Here is a 10,193-nt window from a genome sequence, read left to right as displayed (position 1 = left end):
CGTCGCGGTAGTGCACCAAAATAAAACAATGGGCGGACCAGTACTCGCTAGCCAGGGCATGCCGGCTGCGGAAGAAGTGGCGATTGCTTTAGCTGCAACACACACTAGCTCAGAATACATTCTTATAGATTCACAGACAGCGTATCGCAATTACCTCAGAGGCAAAGTCGCACCGCTAGCAGCTAAAATCCTACAAGATAGCTACACTCGTGGCTACCAACACACACAAAAACACTTAATATGGGTACCAGGTCAACAGGGCACCCCAGGGAACGAGAGCGCACATGCCTCAGCCCGAGCATTCCTCCCCCAGGCACCCAGTACGGATGCTGTGGAACCTCGTACCCCACTACTAACTTACAGCGATATACTTCAGCACTTAAGAGTATCCCGTCGGGTCTACCCTCCGCTGGCTAAGACACTAGACAAAGGGGAGGAACAACACCTCCGAAAGCTACAGACCAACACTTACAACAACACACGAAGACTACACGCAATAGACCCGGAGTCATTTGACTCACAGTGCAAATGCTGCAGGGAGAAGGCGGACCTGTACCATATGGTATGGGCCTGGGAACGAAATCAGGCGGTCACTGTTAATAACCAGCCAACGCAAGAGGGGCGGGCGGCAGGTCTGACCAGCTCGGACGAAACGAGTCAAAAGCAACTCAACGAAAGAGCCCGGACAGCAGCCTACGCCAGTGGGGTTCCAGACTGAGAGCTCGAACCGCAGCTATAACCTCCTAAACTATTTTATCAAATCAAGCGAAATTGTTTTTGTGATAGATACCGATGGAGATACCACTTACACACAGATCACCGTACTTATTGATATTTCTGGCCTCGATTAATGCACGACACAGCGTACCTTTGCTCCTAACTACTCGGCAATATTCGAACTGTGGGAATCAATCGTACTCACGGCAATTCATGTTGATGTTACTCTAGTCTTTGTTATCGACATTTTTACGGTGCTGCCTGAGCCTATCATTTAAGCACTGTCCTGTCTGGCCGATATGAAACCTGTTGCAATTGAGAGGAGTGGAATACACATTTTTTTGGCACTTCACAAATTTCACTCATGGTTTTCGGGCGATCGGGGATAGTTTTCCCTGGGTTTTGGACACGCATGCACCTAGCTTGATAACTTAACGGGGGCCAAAAAACAACGCCCACTCCGAATCTTTTTTCTAGCACTTTTTCAAATTATGAGGGCAGTGGAAATTCAGGGGGGCACTTTGTTGAACAAAAGTGCGGTGATGCGAAAGCCTTAAGCGCAGTGTTGCTGCTGATGCCACTGATGTGTGGTTAAGATTTTAAGCTTCGCCTCTAAGAGTGGAACGTGACAGCTTTTTGCAACGCTGCCATGGTGTCCAAGAACGCCATCGCCCGATCGGTTCTACGCTTTGCTCGTCGATAAATTGGTTTTTTAGTAAAGGAAATCATACCTGTCTCGCATATCTCGATGGACACCTGAACCTCGACGTTAACTTGAAACACTGGTCATCCTGGTCACGGCACCAGATACGTTTCTTCCGTAAATCGTAGAATGTCGGAAGGAATGGCCGGTTGGTCTGATCGTATGCTGGGCACTTCACGTCTTCTCCACTCGTCCGGCGACACGTTGCCGGTTGGGGCAGCAACTCCAAACTTCTTGAGAAGCAAGACTAGTTTATTCAAGACGAGACCAAAAATAAAGGCAACAGGAGAAAAAGACGGTTTAAAAAAAGGCTGCTTAAAAGAAGGGTTGCAGAAAAGCGGCCGAGACTGAGACTCGGCGCGCGCTCTCCCCGCTCTTTGTCTACAGCGGGTTTTAATACCTTCGATAATTGGGCGGAGCTTTATTAAATCTGCTCTCGCCCAATTTCAACCAATACCGGTGCAATGGCACTGCACATGCAAGTGAGCGGGGCCCAGTGCTCGCCAGAGCCCGACTCGGCGGACGGCGCACTTTTCCTTGAACATCCAGCCTAACGAGGCGCCAGTAAAGCCCACCGCTTGCTCGTTTCAGAAGTCGCCGACCCCACTGACCCCCACCCCTTGAAAGCTAAGCTCTTTTCAATGGGAAACGGTCGTCGCCTTGGGCAGCGTCCGAGGCGCGCGACGCGCTGTCACCATTCCTAACCCCCCCAGACCTCCGACGGACACGGTAGGGGGAAATTAGCTACTGGCGCCGTAGGCTTTTCTTTCTTAACACTCGCCGTAAGGGAACGGAGGAAGATGGGAGTGAACGAAGACACGATATTCAGTAGACGCACCTGTGTTCATTCAAACCGTCGGGCTGGCATGACGGAGTGGTTAGCGTGCTCGTCTTGCACTCCGGGACCCTGGTCCCCAATTCGACCAATTTCTTACTAGGTTTTATTTATGAATCTAGTGTGACTAGAAAGGTTAATAGGCTAATTGGTTAATTATCTAAATAACTAAACTCAGCCCCACTTACTTGGAGCCTCACTATACCATCCCTTTAATTGGTTGCATGGTTCCTAGCCAAGTACAATTGGCCCCGTTTCAAATTCGCGCACTGTGACGTCACGACCATTTCGACCAATTGAAAAGCATGACATTTCTGTCGACAACTCCTCTTTGCAACGATGAGGCATTAAAGGCTTCTGCTTTAATATAGCTAGTTGCTGCTGGCTTTCTTCTTTGATGATGATGAATCAACATTTATTGGGCCCGAAATAAATCGGTGGAGCACGCAGGCATTAGACGGGGTGCTTCTCGAGTTACGGGACCCATATGTTCCCAGCAGCTCCTGGCCCCTCTCCGTCAATGCGAGCTGAATTTGTAGGGCAGGGCTGCATAACAAGACCTCCCATCGCTCATGGGGTTGGGGATTTGGGGTGTTGGCGGGAAGGGGTGGAGTGTTGTCTTGAGTTCTGTGCACTCTGCCAAGACGTGCGGCAGAGTGCCCTTTTCACTTTTGCAAAAAGGACAGAGCGTATCGTGTTCCGCAGGGTACATGCGGTTCACCAGTACGGGATGCGCAAGCGATCCCACCTGCGCTCGACGCAGGATCGTCTGTTGTTGCCTGGTGAGTTTGGGGTGTGGTTCTGGCAGTCTACACCTTTCCTCTCTGTACATCCGGGTAATGTCCCGAAAGCTGGTAACCGGGTGCGGTAGTTCTTCCGGCTCGTGCTCAGCCAACATTGACATTTCTCGGGCATGGTAGTCAGCGATGGTGTTGCCTGCAATCTGCGAGTGACCCGGGACCCAGCTCCATGGCTCTTCCCGGAGGCTTGCACTTGGATAGAATGGCTTGGGCCGCGGAGAAGATTACCCTCCTGCGGAAGCTTCCATAGACTGTTTTTGAGTCGGTGACCACGGTGTACACGCTCGGCTGTGCGAGTGCGAGGGTCACGGCCACTTCTTCGGCAACTACGGTCTTTGACATTCAGGACTGGGGGAGCATTTCACTTTCCTAGCCACACATCGGCCACAGACGAAAGGCTTGCGTGGTTTCAGTTGTATCGATAGCTTCAGTACCTCGTTTTTGCCAGAACGTTTTCAATGTCAACCCATGCAGCGCAGCTACCCAGGGGAATCGTAAGTGCAGCCCAAATGTACACTGTGAAAGGGGCAACACCCCCAAGGGGCCGGTAATGCGCTTTCCTTTGCTTTCCGAGTTTTCCGCTTTTTTGGTAAATTGGAAATGGCGCAGTATCTCTCTAACATATCTCGGCGGACACCTGCACGGTGCCGTAAAGGAAATGAGGAAGGTGGCAGTGAAAGAAGAAAGAGAGAAAGAGGTGCCGTAGTGAACGGCTTTTTAACTCCTTGTTTTATTTCGAAAACACTACTACGCCAGGTTTACGCTCGTCGCGTAGCTCACGGTCGGTGGTAGCCACGTTTGACCTTGAACAGACTTCCTTCAGCCGTGCTCCGCCAGATGGCAGCGCTGGCAAACGCAAGGGAACACAGGCAAGAGAACACAAAGAAGCAAAGAAGGCGCAGTTATCTGAAGGGGAAATAGGCGAAAAATGGGAATCCTATCGACAAAAGAAAAAGAAAGTTCAGGTCCTAGTCCAGGCTAAAATGAAGCAGTCCTCTGATAAATGGCTGGCTGAAGTCCGCGAGGCAAATAAAGGGGGGCCAAGAAAATTCTGGAACCATATTAGCTGGTTGGGAAAGAGAAATCAAAGAACGCAGGAACAGATTATAGATGCTGAGGGAAAATGTTTAGAGGGAGACGATGCTGTGAAATACATTACGTCATTTATAGCTGCGTCTTTTAGCAACGACAATGGGGTAATCTCCCCAAGTGAGGCGGCAACACAGGACAGCACAAAAGAGAACAGCTTAGAACTGACTAGTCTTAACTGGGAAAAGGCGGAAGCGAATATTCCTAAAACCACATCCGCAGGAAAACACGAAATTCCAATTAAGCTGATTAATGAACTTGGCCCAAGAAGCAAGGAAGCGCTGATAAAAGCATTGGAGGCAGTCATAACAAATCGGCAAATTCCGCACAGCTGGAGACAGAGTAAAATGAATTTGATTTATAAAGGGAAAGGAGATAAAATGAACACCAAATCCTTCCGTCCAATTACGATAACGTCTGTTATGTACAGGCTGGCAATGCAGGCGGTGAAATTAAAAATGCAGTCATGGGTAGAAGGTAATCGGATACTCGGAGAACTTCAGAATGGGTTCAGAAGGGGTAGGCGTTTATATGATAGCCTGTTCGTGCATACCCAATGCATAGAAATAGCTAAGGCGGAAAACAGACCTCTGTTTTTAGCCTTTCTGGACATAAGCGGTGCATACGATAACGTGAACAGGGAACTCCTGTGGAGCATATTGAAAGATTTAGGTATCGGTCATGAGGTAATTGATTTTCTACAGGAAATCTGCCGAGATAATGAAGTTGAAATTACATGGGAAGGGAAAAAAAGTACCACACCTGTGGGGGTGCACAAAGGATTAAGGCAAGGGTGTCCTCTATCACCGCTGCTGTTCATGCTTTACGTGATAAATATGGAAAGAAGGCTAGAAGAAAGTAATCTAGGTTATAATCTGTTGTACAGATTAGGCGGAAATGTAGTTGAGCAGCGACTCCCGGGTTAAATATATGTGGACGATATTGTGCTGTTAGCAGATAGCCAGGAAGATTTACAAACTTTGGTTAATTGCTGTGGAGACCAAGCAGACGCTCTAGGATTCAGTTTTAGCGCAACTAAATCAGGTTGGATGATTTTTAACGATACAACTGACCAGGTGCTTACAATACAAGGCCACGAAATACCCAGTGGCCGAATACAAATACCTCGCGATATGGCTAAACGAAGGGGATATATACACGGAAAAGCACGAACAGGCTCTTAGGGCAAAAGGACGAAGAGACGCCGTGATAATGAAACATAGGGCATTATGGGGGTACAACAAATATGAAGTACTAAGAGGTATTTAGAAAGGAATAATGGTGCCGGGACTTACTTTCGGCAATGCGGTTCTGTACATAAGGGCAGAAGTTCAGCCGAGATTAGACGTAAATAAGAGAGCTGTTGGAAGATTACCACTAGGTGCCCACGGCAAAACCACAAACGAGGCAGTACAAGGGGATATGGGCTGGGCATCGTTCGAAGCACGGGAAGCTAAGAGTAAAATACGATATGACGAACGCCTGGGGAAATTGGACGATAACAGGTGGGCAGCTAAGGTATTTAAATATTTATACAGAAAGAGCTTTGACTCACAGTGGGGGAAAAAAACTAGAAAACTAACCAGTAAGTATGCCGGTCATGAGGACGGAGAAAGAACATTAAACGACAGGTTAAAAACGCGGAAGTAAAAAATTGGATGAATTCAATGGAAAAGAAACGTAGTGTAGAACTATATCGATACTGGAAAAGGCAGATCAGGAAAGAATTTTTCTACGATAACTCAAGAGGCAGTGCCCTACTTTTTGAAGCTAGGTCAGGGTGTCTTAGAACGCGCAGCTACAAAAAGAAATTTAACGAAGAAGATGACCCATGTGCAGTGTTTGGTAGATCTGTGGAAACAATTGAACACCTCATAATCAAATGTGATGGTATCTATCCCGATGTCGATGCAGGCGCAGTCACTCTTCCTGAGTCATGTAAATAAATCTGCAGTGGAAGTTAGCAAAAAGCGATTGGAGGATTGGTGGCTGAAAAGCAGAGATGTGGCATAAGGTTAGAATTGTAGGAAACCGTAGGTAAAGATGATGGCGATTCTTAATGAGAATTGCCAACACAGTAAACAAAAATAATAAAGAAAGAAAAGCGGAGCATGGTGGCAATTGCCACCACCCCGTTTCAAAGGGGGCGCTCCTATCCATCCATCCATCCATCCAACCATCCATCCGCGCGGCAGGGGTGCCAAGCAGTTTTCTGTGTTAAAAAAAAAAAACTGGGTCGAGGCTGGGAATAGAACCAGGGCTTTTGGCATTTGAACCGGAGACGCTGCCACTCCGCTACGAAGGCTCTTTTCTTTCATGATATTTATTTACATGGTTTTATACAGAAAGCATATATATACATATGTGTGTGTGTCGACACGCACACAAGAACTATTTGCAGAGCACCTAGGTAGGCGCCACATAGCAGAAACATAATAGTAAACATATTATAACTAAAAGGCCGGTAAGGATATACATAGTATATAAGTGAATTGCGCAACAACTTAGACAGGACACAGAAAGAAACACATTTACAACAGTTCACGAGCGCAACTACCAACTGTTTAATGGGGTGAAACAACAACAGCATATTATACAAAAAAATTTTTATACAAACGAATCAAGATATGAAACTTCAGCATCATAGATCTGCAACGAAGCATCACTTACGCAGCGATCAGATAGTTTTTTAACATGGAAGGCCTCTAAAACAAGACGGGCTTTTACATTGGTACTCCTGCCTGAATCTGTCATCTCAAATCTTGCCCTACACGTGCAGGAAGAAATGTGCCTTACAAGGTTTGAATTTTTATCATTATTTTCAACATTTTTTGCATGCTCCCGTAGCCGGTCATTAACGGAACGGCCAGTTTGGCCTACATAGGAAGAGCCACAAGAAAGGTGCAAGCTGTATACCACTCCTGTGGCGCACTTAACATAGGAAGGGCCATGCCTTTTATTGCAACCTCTTTCACAAACGCCAGAAATGCGGCAGCAAAGCTTTGATAGCTTGTTGGGGGCTGAGAACACCAAAGGTACATGGTGTCTACCGGCCACTTTCTTCAGGTTATGAGACACCTGGTGGACATAGGAGACGACAACCGGCTTTGAAGCCGAGTAGTCAGGTCTTTTTTGGGCGCCTTTTTTTTCTGCAGGAGGGTTTCAGCGACAGCAGATATGACCGGACCAGGGAAGCCTACCGCCAAGAGGCGGGAAACCTGATAGTCGAGACTTTCCTGCATGCTATGAGGGCATGACTTGTGAAGCCCCGACTCCAAACAGAGAGACGCCATGGCTCTTTTTACAACCTTGGAGTGTGAGGAGTCGTATCTCAGTAGCTCCTTGTTAGCACGGGGGCAATACATATGGCAAACGTGGCTGCCACGGAACATAAGATTCAGGTCCAAAAAACGTAACTCATGATTATCTGGGAGTTCATGTGTAAAAACCAACCCTCTTCCTAATTGATTAAAAGCAGTTAAAATCTGTGAAACAACCTGGTCAAGGGATGTAAAGGTCCCAGACTTTAAAAGGATTAAAAGATCGTCAACATATCTAAAAACTTTTAAAACCGGGCCGTCACTTAGGGTTAGTTGGAATGAGTGGTCAGTATAAGCTTAAAAGATGTCGCATAAAATGGGTGCAACACATGAACCTATGCAAATGCCTTTGCGCTGCAGATAAAACTGGTTGTCATGAAAGATAAAGGTAACATGCAGGTAATAATATAAAAGCTTTAAAAATTATCTGTAGAAATGCCGGCTATGTTCTGGAATGCCACCGCCTCCGAGCTTTCGATACAATCTCTAACAGAGGCCAACAAGTTAGCATGTGGGACAGAATAAAACAAATCTTTAATATCTACGCAGAAGGCAGAACCTATCTGATCGCTATTTTGCAGAAATTCAGAAACATCACCTGACTTTTTTACCAAGAACGGATCGTTAATGGAAAGACATTTAATCTTAGCAAGAAGGAATCGGCTGACTTAGTGTTGCCAGGATCCCTTCTCACTTAATATAGTCCTAAACGGAAGATCAGTTTGCGCATTTTTGCTGTAAAAAATACTGACAAAGAATTCTTAGAACTGGCATCGATTGCGTTTGCTAAGGACATCAGTTGCAAACTCTTACAAAAGTCAATAAATTTGGTTTTTACTCTCACTTCGCTTTTTCTAACGGGCGCAAAGTTTTTGCGAACCGCCTCGAGTGCTTTTTCTAAGGTAAAACTACAAATCTGCCCTCTTTGCCGGATTGCAGTAAGCGCAAATCATGGCTTTTGAAATGGTGCACAACCGAATTAACGTCCAAACAGCCCTTCTTACACGTACGATAACTAGCACACCTTTTTAGGCTGTCCACGTCTTCTAAGAGGCACCGTTCCTTGTCCTCATCGTTGGTCTTTGAGGCGATATTCCTGTTTATGGCGAGGAGCTCATGCGCAGGTACCTGCGGCTGGATGCCAAACTTGGGCCTTTTTTCAGGACGGAAGAAATCTTCTCTGGGACTGAAGAGCCTCCAGCGAAAACCACGCGTTCCTTATTGTGATGGCTTCTATTCTTACCGCAGAAGGCAAGAAGGTAGGCAAGGTCCGCTCTCCATTGCTGTTCGATGAGGTGCGAAGGTAACTTCTTGAGGTCAGCTATCTTCTTCTTGGCGAACCATTCAGGGAACAGTTTTTGGCAGACGACCCACATCCAGTCATGGTAGAGCATAATCTGGCGCCGATGCTCCGACCGAAGAACCTTCACAATTCTTTTTACATGGCCCGACGAAGGTTGAACAGGGCCTGCAAGTGCCCTAAAACACACAGGGATAACCCCCTTCCTGAGGCAGAAGGCATACTGCCTTGCTAGACACGTTGAAGTGACGATGTGCCGCACTAGGTGATCCAGGACGGAAGGATGAAGGGGTGGGGTACAAAAGGAAGGGCCCGCTGTACTAGAAATACAGTTCAGAAGAGCGTGTTATCGGGCTAGTTGGTTCTGCATAGTACATAAGTGAATTGCGCAACAACTTAGACAGGACACAGAAAGAAACACATACACAGGTTCACGAGCGCAACTACCAACTGTTTAAAGGGGTGAAAAACAACCGCATATATACAGAAAAGCAGAGCATGCGTATAGGTAGAGCAGGCACACACATCACAAAGACCGCAATTTTATACAAACGAATGAAGATATGAAACTTCGAATGAAGATATGAAGGATCAAAGCATTGCTGCCGCATTTCTGGCGTTTGTGAAAGGGGTTGCAAAAAAAGGCATGTCACTTCCTATGTTAAGTGCGCCACAGGAGTGGTATACAGCTTGCCCCTTTCTTGTGGCTCTTCCTATGTAGGCCACACTGGCCGTTCCGTTAATGACCGGCTACGGGAGCATGCAAAAAATGTGGATAATAATGATAAAAATTCAAACCTTGTAAGGCACATTTCTTCCTGCACATGTAAAGAGAGATTTGAGATGACAAAGATTCTAGGCAGGAGTGCCAATATAAAAGCCCGGCTTTTCTTAGAGACCTTCCATGTTAAAAAACTATCTGATCGCTGCGTAAGTGATGCTTCGTTGCAGATCTATGATGCTGAAGTTTCGTATCTTGATTCGTTTCTTGAAGTTTCGTATCTTGATAGTTTTTTAACATGGAAGGTCTCTAAGAAAAGCCGGGCTTTTATATTGGGACTCCTGCCTAGAATCTTTGTCATCTCAAATCTCTCTTTACACGTGCAGGAAGAAATGTGCCTTACAAGGTTTGAATTTTTATCATTATTATCAACATTTTTTGCATGCTCCCGTAGCCGGTCATTAACGGAACGGTCAGTTTGGCCTACATAGGAAGAGCCACAAGAAAGGGGCAAGCTGTATACCACTCCTGTGGCGCACTTAACATAGGAAGTGACATGCCTTTTTTTTGCAACCCCTTTCACAAACGCCAGAAATGCGGCAGCAATGCTTTGATCCTTCATATCTTCATTCGAAGTTTCATATCTTCATTCGTTTGTATAAAATTGCGGTCTTTGTGATGTGTGTGCCTGCTCTACCTATACGCATG

This window comes from Amblyomma mixtum, chromosome 8 (assembly GCF_055824585.1).
Source record: "Amblyomma mixtum isolate Tamu chromosome 8, ASM5582458v1, whole genome shotgun sequence".
Taxonomy (NCBI): Eukaryota; Metazoa; Arthropoda; class Arachnida; order Ixodida; family Ixodidae; genus Amblyomma; species Amblyomma mixtum.
Note: the sequence above shows the minus strand (reverse complement) of the source record.